This window comes from Petaurus breviceps, unplaced genomic scaffold (assembly GCF_028583685.1).
Source record: "Petaurus breviceps papuanus isolate PSGF00001 unplaced genomic scaffold, PetGlider_PUasm1.0 187, whole genome shotgun sequence".
Classification (NCBI taxonomy): Eukaryota; Metazoa; Chordata; class Mammalia; order Diprotodontia; family Petauridae; genus Petaurus; species Petaurus breviceps.
Window position 1 is genome coordinate 16,394,174 of NW_027185799.1, and position 14,119 is coordinate 16,408,292.

Here is a 14,119-nt window from a genome sequence, read left to right on the forward strand (position 1 = left end):
CTCTCTCTCTCTCTCTCTCTCTCTCTCTCTCCTCTGTTTCTCTCTCTGTCTCTCTCTCTCTCTGTCTCTGTCTCTCTCTGTCTCTTTCTCTGTGTCTGTCTCTGTCTCTCCCTCTCTCCTTTTCTTTTCTTTGTCTCTCTCTCTCTGTCTCTCTCTCTCCTCTGTTTCTCTCTCTGTCTCTCTCTCTCTGTCTCTGTCTCTCTCTGTCTCTTTCTCTGTGTCTGTCTCTGTCTCTCCCTCTCTTTCTCCTTTTCTTTTCTTTGTCTCTCTCTCTCTGTCTCTTTCCCCCTCCCTTAGTGTTTGACTCTTTTTCTTTTCCTCTTTGTCTCTCTCATCTTTCTATCTTGATCTCTGTTTCTGTGTCTATCATTATTTCTCACTATTTCTGTCACTCTCTCACTGTCTGTCTCTATCTCTCTCTCTTCTTTCCCTCTCCTTCTTTGTTTCTCTGTCTCTGTTTCTGCCTGTCTCTCCTGTCTCTCTCATCTGTAAACTTCTGTGAACTCAGAAGTCATCTTCAGAAGCTGACTGGCCTAGCAGCACATAATTCTTGATAATTGGCCCTTTGTTTTATCTATCACAAGTGTTCTTAAACTGGGATTCATGAACTTAATTTTTTTTCTTTTTTTGCCAGCTGTATTTCACTATAATTGGTCTTCTTCTGTAATCCCATGTATTTTATTTTATCCATTAAAAACATTATTCTGAGAAGAGGCCCATGACACAAAAAGTTGAAAAACCCTTGCTTTATCAGGAAGAGCCTTTTCTGACCAAAGAGCCACAATTAGAAATGTTGGTGCCTAGGGCAAATATCACAAATTGTGCTAGATTCAAACCCCATGGAATATGTGTCAAATTAGCTTTTAAAGACAATTGCACATGGAGGAATAGAGATCCCAGAACAACTCAAGGCTGCAACTGTTAAGTGGGAAAGAGTATGGTAGATTTCTGTCAGACAGAAACTCACCTGGGGTACAGTCCTGGGAGTGGGAAGGGTAGTGTAGCAGCTAGTAGCTTTCCTTTTAAATTAATTATTCTTGCTAATTAGGACTAAGCTCAGTTGTTTCTAGCTGCTAAAAACAAGTTTAAGTGTATCACATTAAAATTTTTGGTCTATTTGGGAACAAAGCCTTGGTAGCCCCACCCTAGTCCCAGATCTACTAATGGTGAGTTATTAGGACAGGGGACAATCTACCAAATTAGTAGAAGCTAGTGATTTTAATATATTCAAGAGGAATGAAAGTATTTATTTAGAGCTTTGCAGAATAGCCTGACCAGGGCACAGAGAAGTAGGAAATAGGTGTTTTATGCCTTCCTAATGTACTTGTTAAGATGAAGCATGGCCTTGTGGATAGAGAATTGGCTATTGAGTCAGGAAGACTTGGGCACAACCCCAGAATTTGACATGTGCTGGCTGTATGGCCAGAATAGAGTCCCTAAATATGTGTCAGTGGCCCTAGGCAACTTTCTAAGACTATGAGCTAAAGAGGATGTGCTAGTCTGAATTGGTAACAGTAATTTGCTCACTGAAAGTTTCCTGTATGAATGAGATCACTGGATGAGCAAAAAAAATGTATATATGGTTATCATACAGTAATGTGTATTATAGTAACCGGTATTTATATCTTATTCTCTTATTATACTGTAAGTTCTTTGAGGGCAAGGCCTCTATTGTATATAAACTTTATAGCTTGGCTAGTGATCACTATACATAGGTATTTGTTAAATGAATGGATGAGGGTAGCTAAGTAGCATAATGAAAAGAATGCTATGCCTGGAGTCAGGAATGCTCATGTTTCTAGTCCAAATCTGGCCACAGAAATTTACTAGCTATGTGACCCTGGACAAGTCACTTAATGCTGTTTGCCTCAGTTTCCTCATCTGTAAAATGAGAGGAGAGGGAGGGGAAGGAAATGATAAAGCATTCCAGTATCTTTATGAGGAAAACCCCAAATGGGGTCACAAAGAGTCAGACATGACTGAAACAATTCAACAACAAATGAATGAAAGAATGAAGAAATAAGACTTACCTGCAATGAGAAAATTGACAGTACATCAAGGATCTCTGATTTGATTATACGATTTAGTTCAGGAGTTCTTAGCACTTTTTTATGTCATGGTGAAGCCTTTAGATCCTTTTAAAGAACATTTTAAAATTCATAAAATAAAATACAGAGAATTTCAAAAGAAGACAATTATAATGTTCACAGACTTCAGGTTAAGAACCACTTATGGGAGACTCCAAGAGTATATGGGACTTGCCAAGGGTCACAACACTATTAAATGCCAGAGATAAAAAAAAATCAAATGCTGCTGAAAGCCAAAGAAAATGTTTAAGGAGACCTACAGTAGCCTCCTGTAAAGCCATGCATGAGCAGCTTTCCAGAGGACTGCTGCTGTGAATAGCTTTCAAGGTTCTGATTACATAGTATAACAAACTCTCTATTTAATAACAAATCAGAGCAAAACATCTACAGAAAATCAAGGTGTAGCATTTAGAATGCTACAACTTATCACAGAAAATCAAAATACCGCATTCACCATGTCATAACTCGACAACTTATCACTAAAATGGCCACATAGTTTTCACCAAAGTGGTCACATAGTTTTCAACAAAATACAATCATTTAGTAAGTCAGTCATTCAATCATCCTTAAGGAGGCTTGCCTAATTAAGGGTCACAAAGTACAAAAGTCAAAGTTATCCACTCATGGGGTGCAATTAAGTTACAACTTAAACAGTCACTACTCAGTACCCTCTTAAGGGGTAGTGGAAAGTACAAAAGCTATCCACCCCTAGGTCACAAATAAATTATAATTTCATCAGTCACCACTCAGACAATTTTATCAGTCACTATTCAGTCAGTCACTACTCAGTACCCTTGGAGAGGTCTTTTCATCTTGACTTGGGGCAGGCTTTCAGCTTCCATGGTTCCTTTTCTATAGGCCCAGCTCCCACCTGAATCTAACCAACTGCCACCTGAGTTCAAAGGTAGACAGCTCCCAGTTCCTTGTCCAGCTCTCTGTGAAGTTCTTGCTCCACATTGGAGCCCACAGTGTCCAGTCCATCTCAAGTCCTTCACAGTCTGTTCCTGGGAAGACAAGGCTTAACAAAGCCACAGGAACATTCATACACATTAACAAAGCCATAACAACATTTACAAAATATGGGCACCACAGTCATGCTTCCTCAGTCCTCGACAGCTCTAGCAGGCCCTTGAAAGTCTTGCCACCACAAATCCGAGTTCTGTGTCAGTTCTCAGTTCTCAATTCTGAGTTCAGTCTTCAGTAGTAGCAGCCCAGTGTACAGATGTTCACTGAGAGAAATTCTTTCTCTCTCTCCCAGGCAGCAGCTGCCCTGCCTCCACCATGCTTACCCCAGGAAATTTTGTTCATCGAGCTTGTGTTCTTCCTTATATATGGTTTAGCTTCTCCCTGTTCTGCCCCTTCCTGTTACATCAGCAACTTCCTCCCAAGGTGTTAACTACTTCTGTGTTAATTAAATAGCTTAAACAAGGTGTTAACTTGAAACAAAGTGCTAAGTACCTGCTGACTTGCCAATACAAAGGGGCATGGAAGATCTTCAGATTCCATTAACATTATACCTCCCAATACTGGGCTTGGTGTTGGCCAAAGCTCCTGTGGTTGATCTCACCCAACCATGTTAGCTACAGGCCATCATTGCTTCCTTGTTTGATATTTACAGCATGCTTGAGACTTCTCTAAAGACTAGAAAACTCACCCCATCCCTAGAAGCATTTTATCTTAAAGTTTTCTACCTCTGGCAGTGGATGTTGGACACTTTTTCCCTTACTTCAAGGTATAGCCAGCAGGCATGCAGGATAAAGTACAACATGCTCTGAGTATTTGATAAAAGTCCTTTCATAGTATTGTGACTAAATTCTAGTTTTTCATATTCAGTTCCAAAGGAAATATGAATGTTTTCACTTCTGAATTCTAGAAAGGTTGTTTGGAGACTTAGACTGAAGAATGCTTTCATTAGAGATAAGTGAATTTTTGTAGATAAGCACCAGACCTTCACTAAGCCAACAAAAATGATTTGCAAAGAATTAAACATCTGGTGTCTCTCCACACTCCCATCCCCATGTTTGGATATCTGCATTAGCTTACTATGTAAAGCCCATAAAAATATACATTGTTATTAATTATTATTTTTATTTTATTTTTATCACCACTTTAGGAGGTGTTCATTTAAAAAGCCAATGGGTAAATAAATACCTTGAAGATAACTATGTGCTATGGAGAAGTCAGGATGAGTTTGTTGAAAAGCATATTATACCTAACTAATCTAATGTCTTTCTTGCTCCTTGTAGATTGGGAGGAAATAATAAATTCACTCTACCCAAGAGAGTTCAGCTCAAGAAGGGATGGGATGCTCTCCAAAACGAGCTTCTGAAGACACAAATCAAAACAATTCCAATAAGAAGGATGAGTAGGAGGAGTTGTCTAAAGACATTGCTGTGGATACACATGGAATTCTTCAATCAAATTAGATTTCTAAAAAGTCATGTGTAGAAGATGGAAACCAGTGCAGGTAAGAGAGGATCATGGGGCATAGTTCTGTAATAACAGTGCTAAGAGCAACCTGGATTCTTCCCTTAAGTCCCTGGGCTCCCAAAGTAACTGTTTACTGTATCTTGCCCAGTAGCGGGTCTCTACACCATTTCCTGGCCATTTTAAGGTCATGTTGTCTCTAGCTATTCATCCTCCTCAATCTCCTTCCACAAGAATCCCCTGGATTCTGTCCATTGGTTTTTGTGATCTGACAAGTGATTCTTCACCTTATCTTGCCTAGAACCAGGCCACCATGTCACTTACCAGGCATTTGAAACCTTAAGCCATTGTGCCCCACCCCATTCTAGCTGTCTGGTATGTCATATAGTCCTCCATTAGAATATAAGTTCTTTAGTAGAGTGCAATCTTTCCAACTCTGAGATTCTGAGTTCTGACTCTGTAACTCCCAGATACCAACTAGACCAACCTAAACCTATCTGATTGAACAAGGATCTTCTCTACAAGATACCTAAGAAGTGGTTAGCCAGGCTTTGCTGAGTGAAGAGGAACTAACCACCTCCTAAGACAACACATCCACTTTTGCACAACCCCAATTGGTGATGAAAACTTGCCCTCAACAGCAAAATGAAATCTCCTTCTTTCAAACTCTCACCCATAACTCCTAGATCTCCCCTTTAAAGCCAAGCAGAATAAATATAATTCTTCTCCCCTCATAGTTTTCAAATACTTGAAAATAGTTGTCATGTTTTCCCTGTCTTTTCTTCTCCTGTCAAAGAGATTATTCCCTGACTCATTTCTTACCTAGCCTTAATCACTGAATGAGCGTTTCCTCAGTCAAACTGAGACCTGTTAAAAACCATAGTTTAAAAAGGCCAAGGTCTTCCACTGCATCCAGGGCCATCTCCAGTCATCTTGATCTATAGCTTGCCATTGGATCCAGATGGTTCCAGAAGAAAAAGTGAGGCTGGTGACTTCACACAGGCCTCCCTGCACCTAAATCCAGATCACTTGCATGTTTTCATGGCATCACCTCCCTGATGTTGTGATCCTCTTTGAGAATGAAGGAAAAACAATAACAGCAACAACAACAATCTCTTCCCCAGGCTAAGCTTATTCACTTCTTTAATTCATCTTCTTGTAGCATAATCCAAGGGCCTACCTTTGGATGCCCTCCAGCTTATCCAAATTCTTCCTAGAATGTGGGGTGCCTAATACTGAGCACAATAGTGCAGATATATTGTTGTCATTTTGTTGAGGCCCAGTTTCCTTATTCATGGGTAAAATAGGGATATAATATTTTTATTTATAATTTATAATATTTTTGATAGCTACCTCCCAGTATTAAGGCAGTTTGGAGGCACAGTGGAAAGAGAGCCAGGCCTGGTGTTAGAAAGACTCACCTTCCTGAGTTCAAACCTGGCCCCAGTCACTTACCAGCTGTGTGACCCTGGGCAAGTCAATTAATCCTGTTTGCCTCAATTGTCTTGTCTGTAAAATAAATTGGAGAAGGAAATGGCAAACTACTCCAGTATCTTTGCCAAGAAAAAACACATGGGGTCATGAAGAGTCACATGTGATTGAAACTACTCACCAACAACTACATCTCTCAGTGTTGTTATGGGGAACAAAACATTATCAATCTTAAATTGCTAAAGAAAAGTGTTTCATTATTGTTGCTATTACTGCTTATCTACAGAGAGACAAAAAGAGAGAAAAGAGTCATAAAATAGGATCATAGATTTAGGGCGGAAAGGGATCTTGGAAGTTTTATGATTTAAACCTCCTTCATTTTATAAATGGGGAAATTGAGGCCAAGGTAGTTAAAGTATTTATTACATAGGTAGTAAGTAGCAGAGATGGGATTGGATTGGGCTTCTAAATCCAGTGTTCTTCCTACCAAAACACACAAATAATGGGATCAAAAAGGACTGAGATATCAACTAGTCTATCAACCAACTTCAGGTGGTACCAGTCTTGTACCTGCCCAGATGTATTAGGATCTGTCTCATTTTCAGAGACTTTCATAGGAGAAGATGCCTTGGTAACCCTTTCTAATATTTAACAACTCTCCCTGGCAGACAGTTATCTTTGATGACTGTGATGTTTCCATCACTAAAAGGGTCTGACATTACAGAGCAACTCCTCTGGGAGGCTTTCTTACCCCAAGGCATTGTGATTTCACCTTAGGTAGCTTCCACAAGGTAATTTGTAGTTCCCAATTAGGGGAGATCTGACACAGAGGAAAAACTTCAGAAGCTCATAGGTGACAGAAGAGATTGAGCAGTCAATATTCTCATTCTTATTTTTATTTTAAATAATATGATTAAAAATTTTAAATTTAAACTTAAATTTTAAATTTTAAAAATTAAAATAATATGATTAAAATTAAAAAAATTTTTAGCACATGTAAAATTATTCTTTTTCCACTTATTATCATGAGAGGATAGAGAAGAACTGGCCTCTGAGTCTCCAGGAAGACCTGGGCTCAAGTCCAGAATCTGACAAACATTGACTGTGAGACCTTGGCTAAGTCACTTAACTTTTCAGTGATACAGGCAATTCTCTAAGACCATAAGCTGCAGAGGAAGTTCTGATCTGTACCAGTAAAGACAATTTCCTCCTTGAAAGTTTCCTATATCAATGTATTTAAAATTCCAGTCTGATCAAATGCAGTTATTATAAAATAACTGCCCTTAGTTAGAGTATCAATTAACTAATTTGACTATTTAGGATGCTGTTTCTCTAAATGATGGCTTATAGGGGTGGCTAGGTGGTGCAGTGAATAGAGCACTGGCCCTGGAGTCAGGAGGACCTGAGTTCAAATACAGCCTCAAACACTTAACACACACACACACACACACACACACACACACACAAAACCTAGCTGTGTGACCTTGGGCAAGTCACTTAACCCCAATAGCCCTCCCAAAAAATTAATAAACAATGGATTATATATCTTTCTCCAAGGAACTTTATTTGCTTTTGAAACTTCAAATGTGTGGTAATTTATTTAACCTCTCTGTGCCTTAGTTACCTTTTCTATTAAAAGAAATAGCTGTACTGATTGACTTATCAGGTCTTTTCCAGTTCTGATCCTAAACCAATGTAATTTATTTCTCCCATATCTCTCCAATATCCCTGAAATGTCTTTGTAGAGAGATGCATGTAATACCACCAGGTCAGCTCCATCTACTTCTCATTAACATGACCTATGGTTAGGGACACTTAAACCCTTTTTGGGGTCATGGACTCCTTTCCCACTCTGGTTAAGCCTGTAGATCTCCTCTGAATAATGCCCATTTAAACTCTCTGGTCCATAATTCCTCGTTGATAAAATGATGGGGTTGGACTAGATCACCTCCAAGGTCCCTTCTAGCTCTAAATATATGAGATGGTGTTCTCTTTTAAAATGCAAATTGCCATCAAACTAATTTGCATGAAGTTTTAATAACCCTATCATACTGTATTCAGACAGGAGTGACTGAGTCAGCATGAAAGCACTGGGGTGAATTTGGGGGCAAAGAGAGGAGAGAATGTTATTCAGTAAAGAGCTTATAGAAAGAAAAGGGATAAAGGAAAGGAGACACAAGAGATATTAATTATTTTGCCTATGTTACCATTTTGCCCAGTGCTGCCACTGAAGGTAGTATAGTGTGATACTGCATGGGTCTTAGAGTCTGGAAGTTGAGTTCAAATCTAACCTCAGATACTTACCAACTGTGGGACCCTAAGCAAATCATCTAGTTCCTCTGTGCCTCAGTTTCCTCATCTGTAAAATGAGAAAAATTATATTTTCACTCACTTCCCAAGGTTGCTATAGGAAAGGATGAGATATTTGTAAAGTACTTTGCAAATCTAAAAGTGACATATAAATATTAATGATGATTATGGTGATGTCAGGAACAAATATGATTAGCCTCTCCTACAGAATTTGACCCTAGTCTCTTGGCAAAATACTTGGTCAAGGGAAAGGAGAAAGTACTTTAAGCCTCTGAAAACAATAACAAAGGCTTGTGAATACTTTGTCACTTAGCATCAGGATCCAAAATCATCTAACCAAATTGAAAGAATGGTCCAATTAAATGGGATAAGATTTAATATGGTAAAATGCAGGTCATTGTTCTGAGAAAGGAACATGTAATCTCTCAAATGAATGGCATAAAATATGCAACTGGGATCCAAGGATAGCAGAGAAATTTCCAGTTCATGTTTCAAAGGCATAGGGCTAAAGAGTTAAGTATTAGGGAGAGCAAGGTTTTCCTATCAGAAATCCCAAATAATTTTCAGTTATATGTATAATTCAGCTCTTTTGGACACAAATCTATGTGACTAGATAGGTTCCCTTGAATTCAGCTCAATTATCTTTTAGTTTGGGTTCTTTTGAAGGAGGGTTTTATTGGGTTTTGTTTCTGATTTGTGGTCTTTGAAATCCTCTGCATAAATCCTCTGAGTCTGGTGATTTCTCTCTGAAATCAAGAAGTTTCATAGAGGGATGCAATTTTGAGGTTGAATTAATAGGAATATATACAGTAATTATTATCTACGGCCACCCATACAACTCTCCTTAGATGCACATATATCTATGAATTTCCTGTCACAGAGATGTTTTATCAAATTCAATTACATTAAGTAAATGAATGAATGATGAAGTATTTAATTAATGATGAAGTAAGTAATTAAATTAATTTACAATGTGTCAGACACTGCCATTTCTTGGGAATACAAATACAAGAAAACAAGAAAGTTCCTGCTCTCAAGGAGTTTATATTCTATGGGGAGAAGACAATACATATATGAGAGGGATGCGTGCATGTCTACATTTTGAAAGTGACAAAGAAGTCCTGGTTCTGGGCAAAATAATGAGAAAGTCAGCTGTTTGACCCCAGTGTCCTTCTAGAGGAATAATCAAAGGGCCTAGGGAGAGAAGAATATGAAGACAATAGCCAGGATGCAAGATGTATGGTTTAGCAATGGCCAGGAAATGATTGAATTATTCACTTAGTGTATGTGCAGTGTATTAGAAGGTTATAAGCAATATTGCTTTATAAAAATGTGAGAACCGTCCCCCCCAAATTACTTCCCCTTTGATAAGAATTACTGAGAAACTAGAAAGCAATATGGTAGAAATTAGTCTTAGAATGGCATCTTATTCTATATTTCATAATAAATTCAAAATGGATATGCCATCTGCATATTAAAGATCATGGTATTAAAAAACTTGAATAGAAGCAGATCAAATAACCTTCACAATGATTGATAGGAAAGCAAATCTTAATTAAAGAGACAGAGGCAATTACAAAAGATAAAGGAAATTGTGATCATGTGAAATTGAAAAACTTTTAGAGAAAAAAAAATAATGCATCTAGTATAAAAAGGGAAGGAACTGAATAGGAAAAATCCTTTGTCTCAAATTTCTCAAATAAGTATTAATATTCAAGATCTGTAGATAACTAATAGAAACATGTAAGACCAAAAGCCATTTCCCAATAGAAAAGTGATCAAAGGCTATTCGTAAACAGGTCTCAAAAGAAGAATTGCAAACTTATTAACAACATGTAAAGGAATGCTCCAAATAACATAAGAGAAATGCAAATCAGACAACTCTACCTCCCACCCTGTAATTTGGCAAAGATGAGAATAGTTCACATTGGAGCGATTGTTGAAAAACAAACTTAGTAATAATATATTGCTGGTGGATCTGTAAATTGGTATAACTATTATAGAAAATAATTTGGAATTATGCAAATTACAGAGCTCAAAGCCATACTCTTTGACCCAGAAATGTCACTATGAGGAATATGCTCCAAGGAGGTCATTGACAAAAAGAAAGTTTCCATAAACAACAAAATATTTATAGCAGCATTTTCTTGGTAGCAAAGAAATAGAGACAAAGTAGGTACTGATGAGGAAGATAGGTGTCACAGTGAGTAGAGTGCCAGTCCTGAAGTCAGGAATTCAAATGTGGCCCAAGACATTTAATGGCTGTGTCATCCTGGTTAACCCTATTTGCCCTCAGTTCTTCAGCCATTAAATGAACTGGAGAAGGAAATGGCAAACCACTTCAGCATCTTTGTCAAGAAAACCTCAACTGGAGTCATGAAGAGTCAGAAATGACTGAAAAATGACTCAACCAGAAAGATGCTGATGAATCAGGAAATAACTAAACACAACATTGTACATAAATGTAATAGAATATTTAGTTGTAAGAAAGAACAAATATATTCCTAATTAATTTTTAGTTTTCCACATTAACTTTTATAAGATTTTGATTCCTAAATTTCCTTCCTCCCCAAGATAGCATCCCCTCAATTTCCAGTTCTTTTCCACTGCAGAAAGTGGTGGCAGATATTTTTATACTTGTGGATCTTTTCCCCTTTTTTATGATTTCTTTGGGATACAGAGCTGGTAGTGGTATTGCTGGATCAAAGAGTATTCACAGTTTTATGGCCCTTTGGAGATAGTTCCAAATAAGAAAGAACAAATGTAAGCAATTCAGAGAAGCTTGGAAAGACTCATATAAACTGATGCAAAGTGAAATAAGCAGAGCCAAGAAAACAATAAACAAAAAATGATGACTGCAGTAATGTAAATGGAAAGAACAAGCACAATGCAATAAAAATAAATGCTGCAAACAAAGAATAAGCTTGATCTCAGAGAAAAGATATGAGAAGGCATCTTGCCCTTCTCCTTTGCAGAGGTCAGAAATTCTATGGATATCAACCATTACATAAGATTTCAGATTTCTTCAATGTGTTGATTGGTTTTGCTGAATTTTTGCTCTTTTCCATCTCTTATTAAAAAATTCTTTCTTCAAAGATGTGGCTATCTGGGAAGGGGAAGAGTAAAGGCACTGTGGGGGGTGTAGAAATCTAGGTGATACAAAAACCAAACATATCATTAAACAATCTTTAATTTTAAAAAGTGAGAAGCAGTAGAAGAGAAATGAGTTTTGAGGAAGCTTGGTGTAAGAATCTGCCACACGAGATAGATCATCCTAAGAAAATTTAGATACAACTGGAAGAAGGACAAAAAGCAGATGAAAATATAAAAGATCTGCCAAAGTTTCTACCACAAACCATTTTCTTTATTAATGACAGAGGAACCATCATATTTGGACTCTAATATATAGTTCCCAATATGCTGTATAAACCAGAAGTAACAACATCAAAGTAAAGAGTGGGAGAGTAATTGAATCAGACCATATATACATAGAGGAAGACCTTATTGGAGATGAATTTTTAATGAATTGATGGATTAAGTCTCAAGATAAATGAAAGGAAGGGAAATATGAAATTATTGGGGGGGAAATCACATTATTACTACTTTCCCAAGAGACAGTCAAGAACATACCATCAAGTATTGATTCAAATACCTAAATTCTAATCTCTAATGAAGTATTTATGAGAATCATCCATCTCTCCATATCAAGGACATCCTTGATGAAAATATAATAAGGAAACAGGTAGAATTCTTCAAATAATATTCTATAGAAATCTATGCAGCTATACAACCATTGGAAGTTGTAGAAAAAGGTAGAGAAAAAGTATTGAGTATACCAAATAAGAAGAAAAGAAAAAAGAACGTAGAAAAAAAGAAAGGTATAGAAAATACAAAGTTCATTGTGTTTGCTGTTGACTTTTAAGAAGTATTTGATACAGTGAAGAAAAATGTTATTTTTAAGGGCTCCTGTGGAACTAATTGCCTTCTATATATATGTTAAAATAATAAAACATTTCTTGAAAGATGTAATTGCAATGGTGACTTTGGTTAATCAGCAACTCTCTAATTATTATTGAGTCACAAAACAGGGAGACAAATTCTCAGCCAAGTTCTTTTCCAGTGTCATAGAGATAACTAGCGTTAGAGTCCAAATGGAAGAGGTATTCCATATGCATTTGTCTTCAGTTAACATGCCCAGTGTATCAAGTGCTGGGGCTTTGTAAAACCTCTTAAATGAGATCCACACACATTCAAAAATTCAAAAATAATCATTATAACCAAATGACCCAGTAAAAACTAAGTGGATGAAGAATACCAATTGCCCAAGCTATATGAGTTTGACGGACAGAACACAGAGCTATTTTATGGGACAGATATTTCAGATAAGCAATGAACCTGGACCCCAGTTATATATGGGGAATATTAGTGGGCCAGATTTTATTTGAAAAATTGCATGACTCTTTCAATGATTCCATAATTCTCCCTGAAAGAAAAACCACCTTTTTGATGACAATATTATTTTGATGCTCTGTGGCTGTTAATCATGTAATGCCATATTCTCTGAGGAATCAAAATTGTAGGCCAACTAAAAACCAACTGGGAAAGCCATGGTGAATGTAAATTATATGCAAAAAAACATAAAGGAGATCTGTGACTAGAAAATGAGGTAGGCTGGGCATGTAGAGAAGACAAGGGATGGCAGGTGGATACTGTGCTGAATTAGTACCAATGTAATTTCAAGGCCCCTAAAGGGGCCCTAGCATATTGATGAAGTCTTTATGAAAGATCTATGGGAGGATATAGTTAAGGGTTTTATTGTAAGAAAAGGTATGAGTGGGTTGTGATCTGCACCACAAGATGAAAGAGCCACATGGAGGACATCACAGATGCATTGAAGTTTCAAGAGTGGTCATCAGATTCTTAAGATTATAAGATGTAGAGCAGAAACCATCTAGTTTAACTTTCTAATTTTACACATTAGTTAACTTAGGCCCAGAGAGGGGAGTGGCTTCCCCAAGTTCAGGTAGTAAGAACTCAGGCCCTTTGACATCAAATCCAGTGCCTTTTCATATTGTCCTGGAGTATACCTCTGTGGAAAGTTGAAATGGAAACAGTATTCACTAGATATTCTCCATGCAGTATAAGGTTCTCTAAATACTTGGGTCTACATAGACATTGTGCTGATTGTGTCCATCCCCAGAAATTTATTCAACCTTTTAAATGAAATTCATGCTCCCTCAAAAGTGATAGGTCTGATAATCAATGAAGAAAAACCCAATGAAATCTAAAAATATTTATGATAGTGTTGGATTAGCAAATCATTGAATTGGACCATTTGAATATATATCTGTGAAAAGTGATGAATTTGATGAAGAACTGAATAGGAAAGAAGCAGATAATAGGCTATAAGACATTTGAAAAACTGTGGCACTTGAAATGATCCTGAGCCGTTGGTCACCAAAGCCTATCTTTTTTGTTCCAGTACCAGTATGCTCCTATTAAGTCATATGGTTATAAATTAAAGTACACAGTGATAGCAGAAAAATAGAAACCATGGTTAGCTGCATGGCATATGTTTTCAGTGATGGCCTACTTGCAGTGAGTAGCATATGAAAGGACATGGATGCCCAGAAAATAAAGTGGGCAAGTTATGTAGCCATAGCAAGGGACAATAGATGAATAGTTCAAGTGTTTTACTAACACTCGTGAAATATTAAAAGTCCCAAAAGTAGTTCTCTAGCACAATTGGTAGGGAGAGAATTTATGGAACGATATGGATAACAAGAATTCCCCAGCATGGGAAGGCATAGATGGTTGCAGTCTGCATCAGGTTATGGAATATTCATATCTATGGGATCCTGGGT

General features: G+C 37.3%; 1 long non-coding RNA gene across 1 annotated transcript in view; it reads left to right on the forward strand.

The window, feature by feature from the left end:
* LOC138163115 (uncharacterized) overlaps positions 1-14,119 on the forward strand; it is a 222,883-nt gene that overhangs the window by 152,300 nt on the left and 56,464 nt on the right. The window contains exon 3 of the long non-coding RNA XR_011168798.1: positions 4,334-4,554. This is a non-coding gene — a long non-coding RNA (uncharacterized lncRNA). The remainder of the gene's footprint in view (positions 1-4,333; positions 4,555-14,119) is intronic.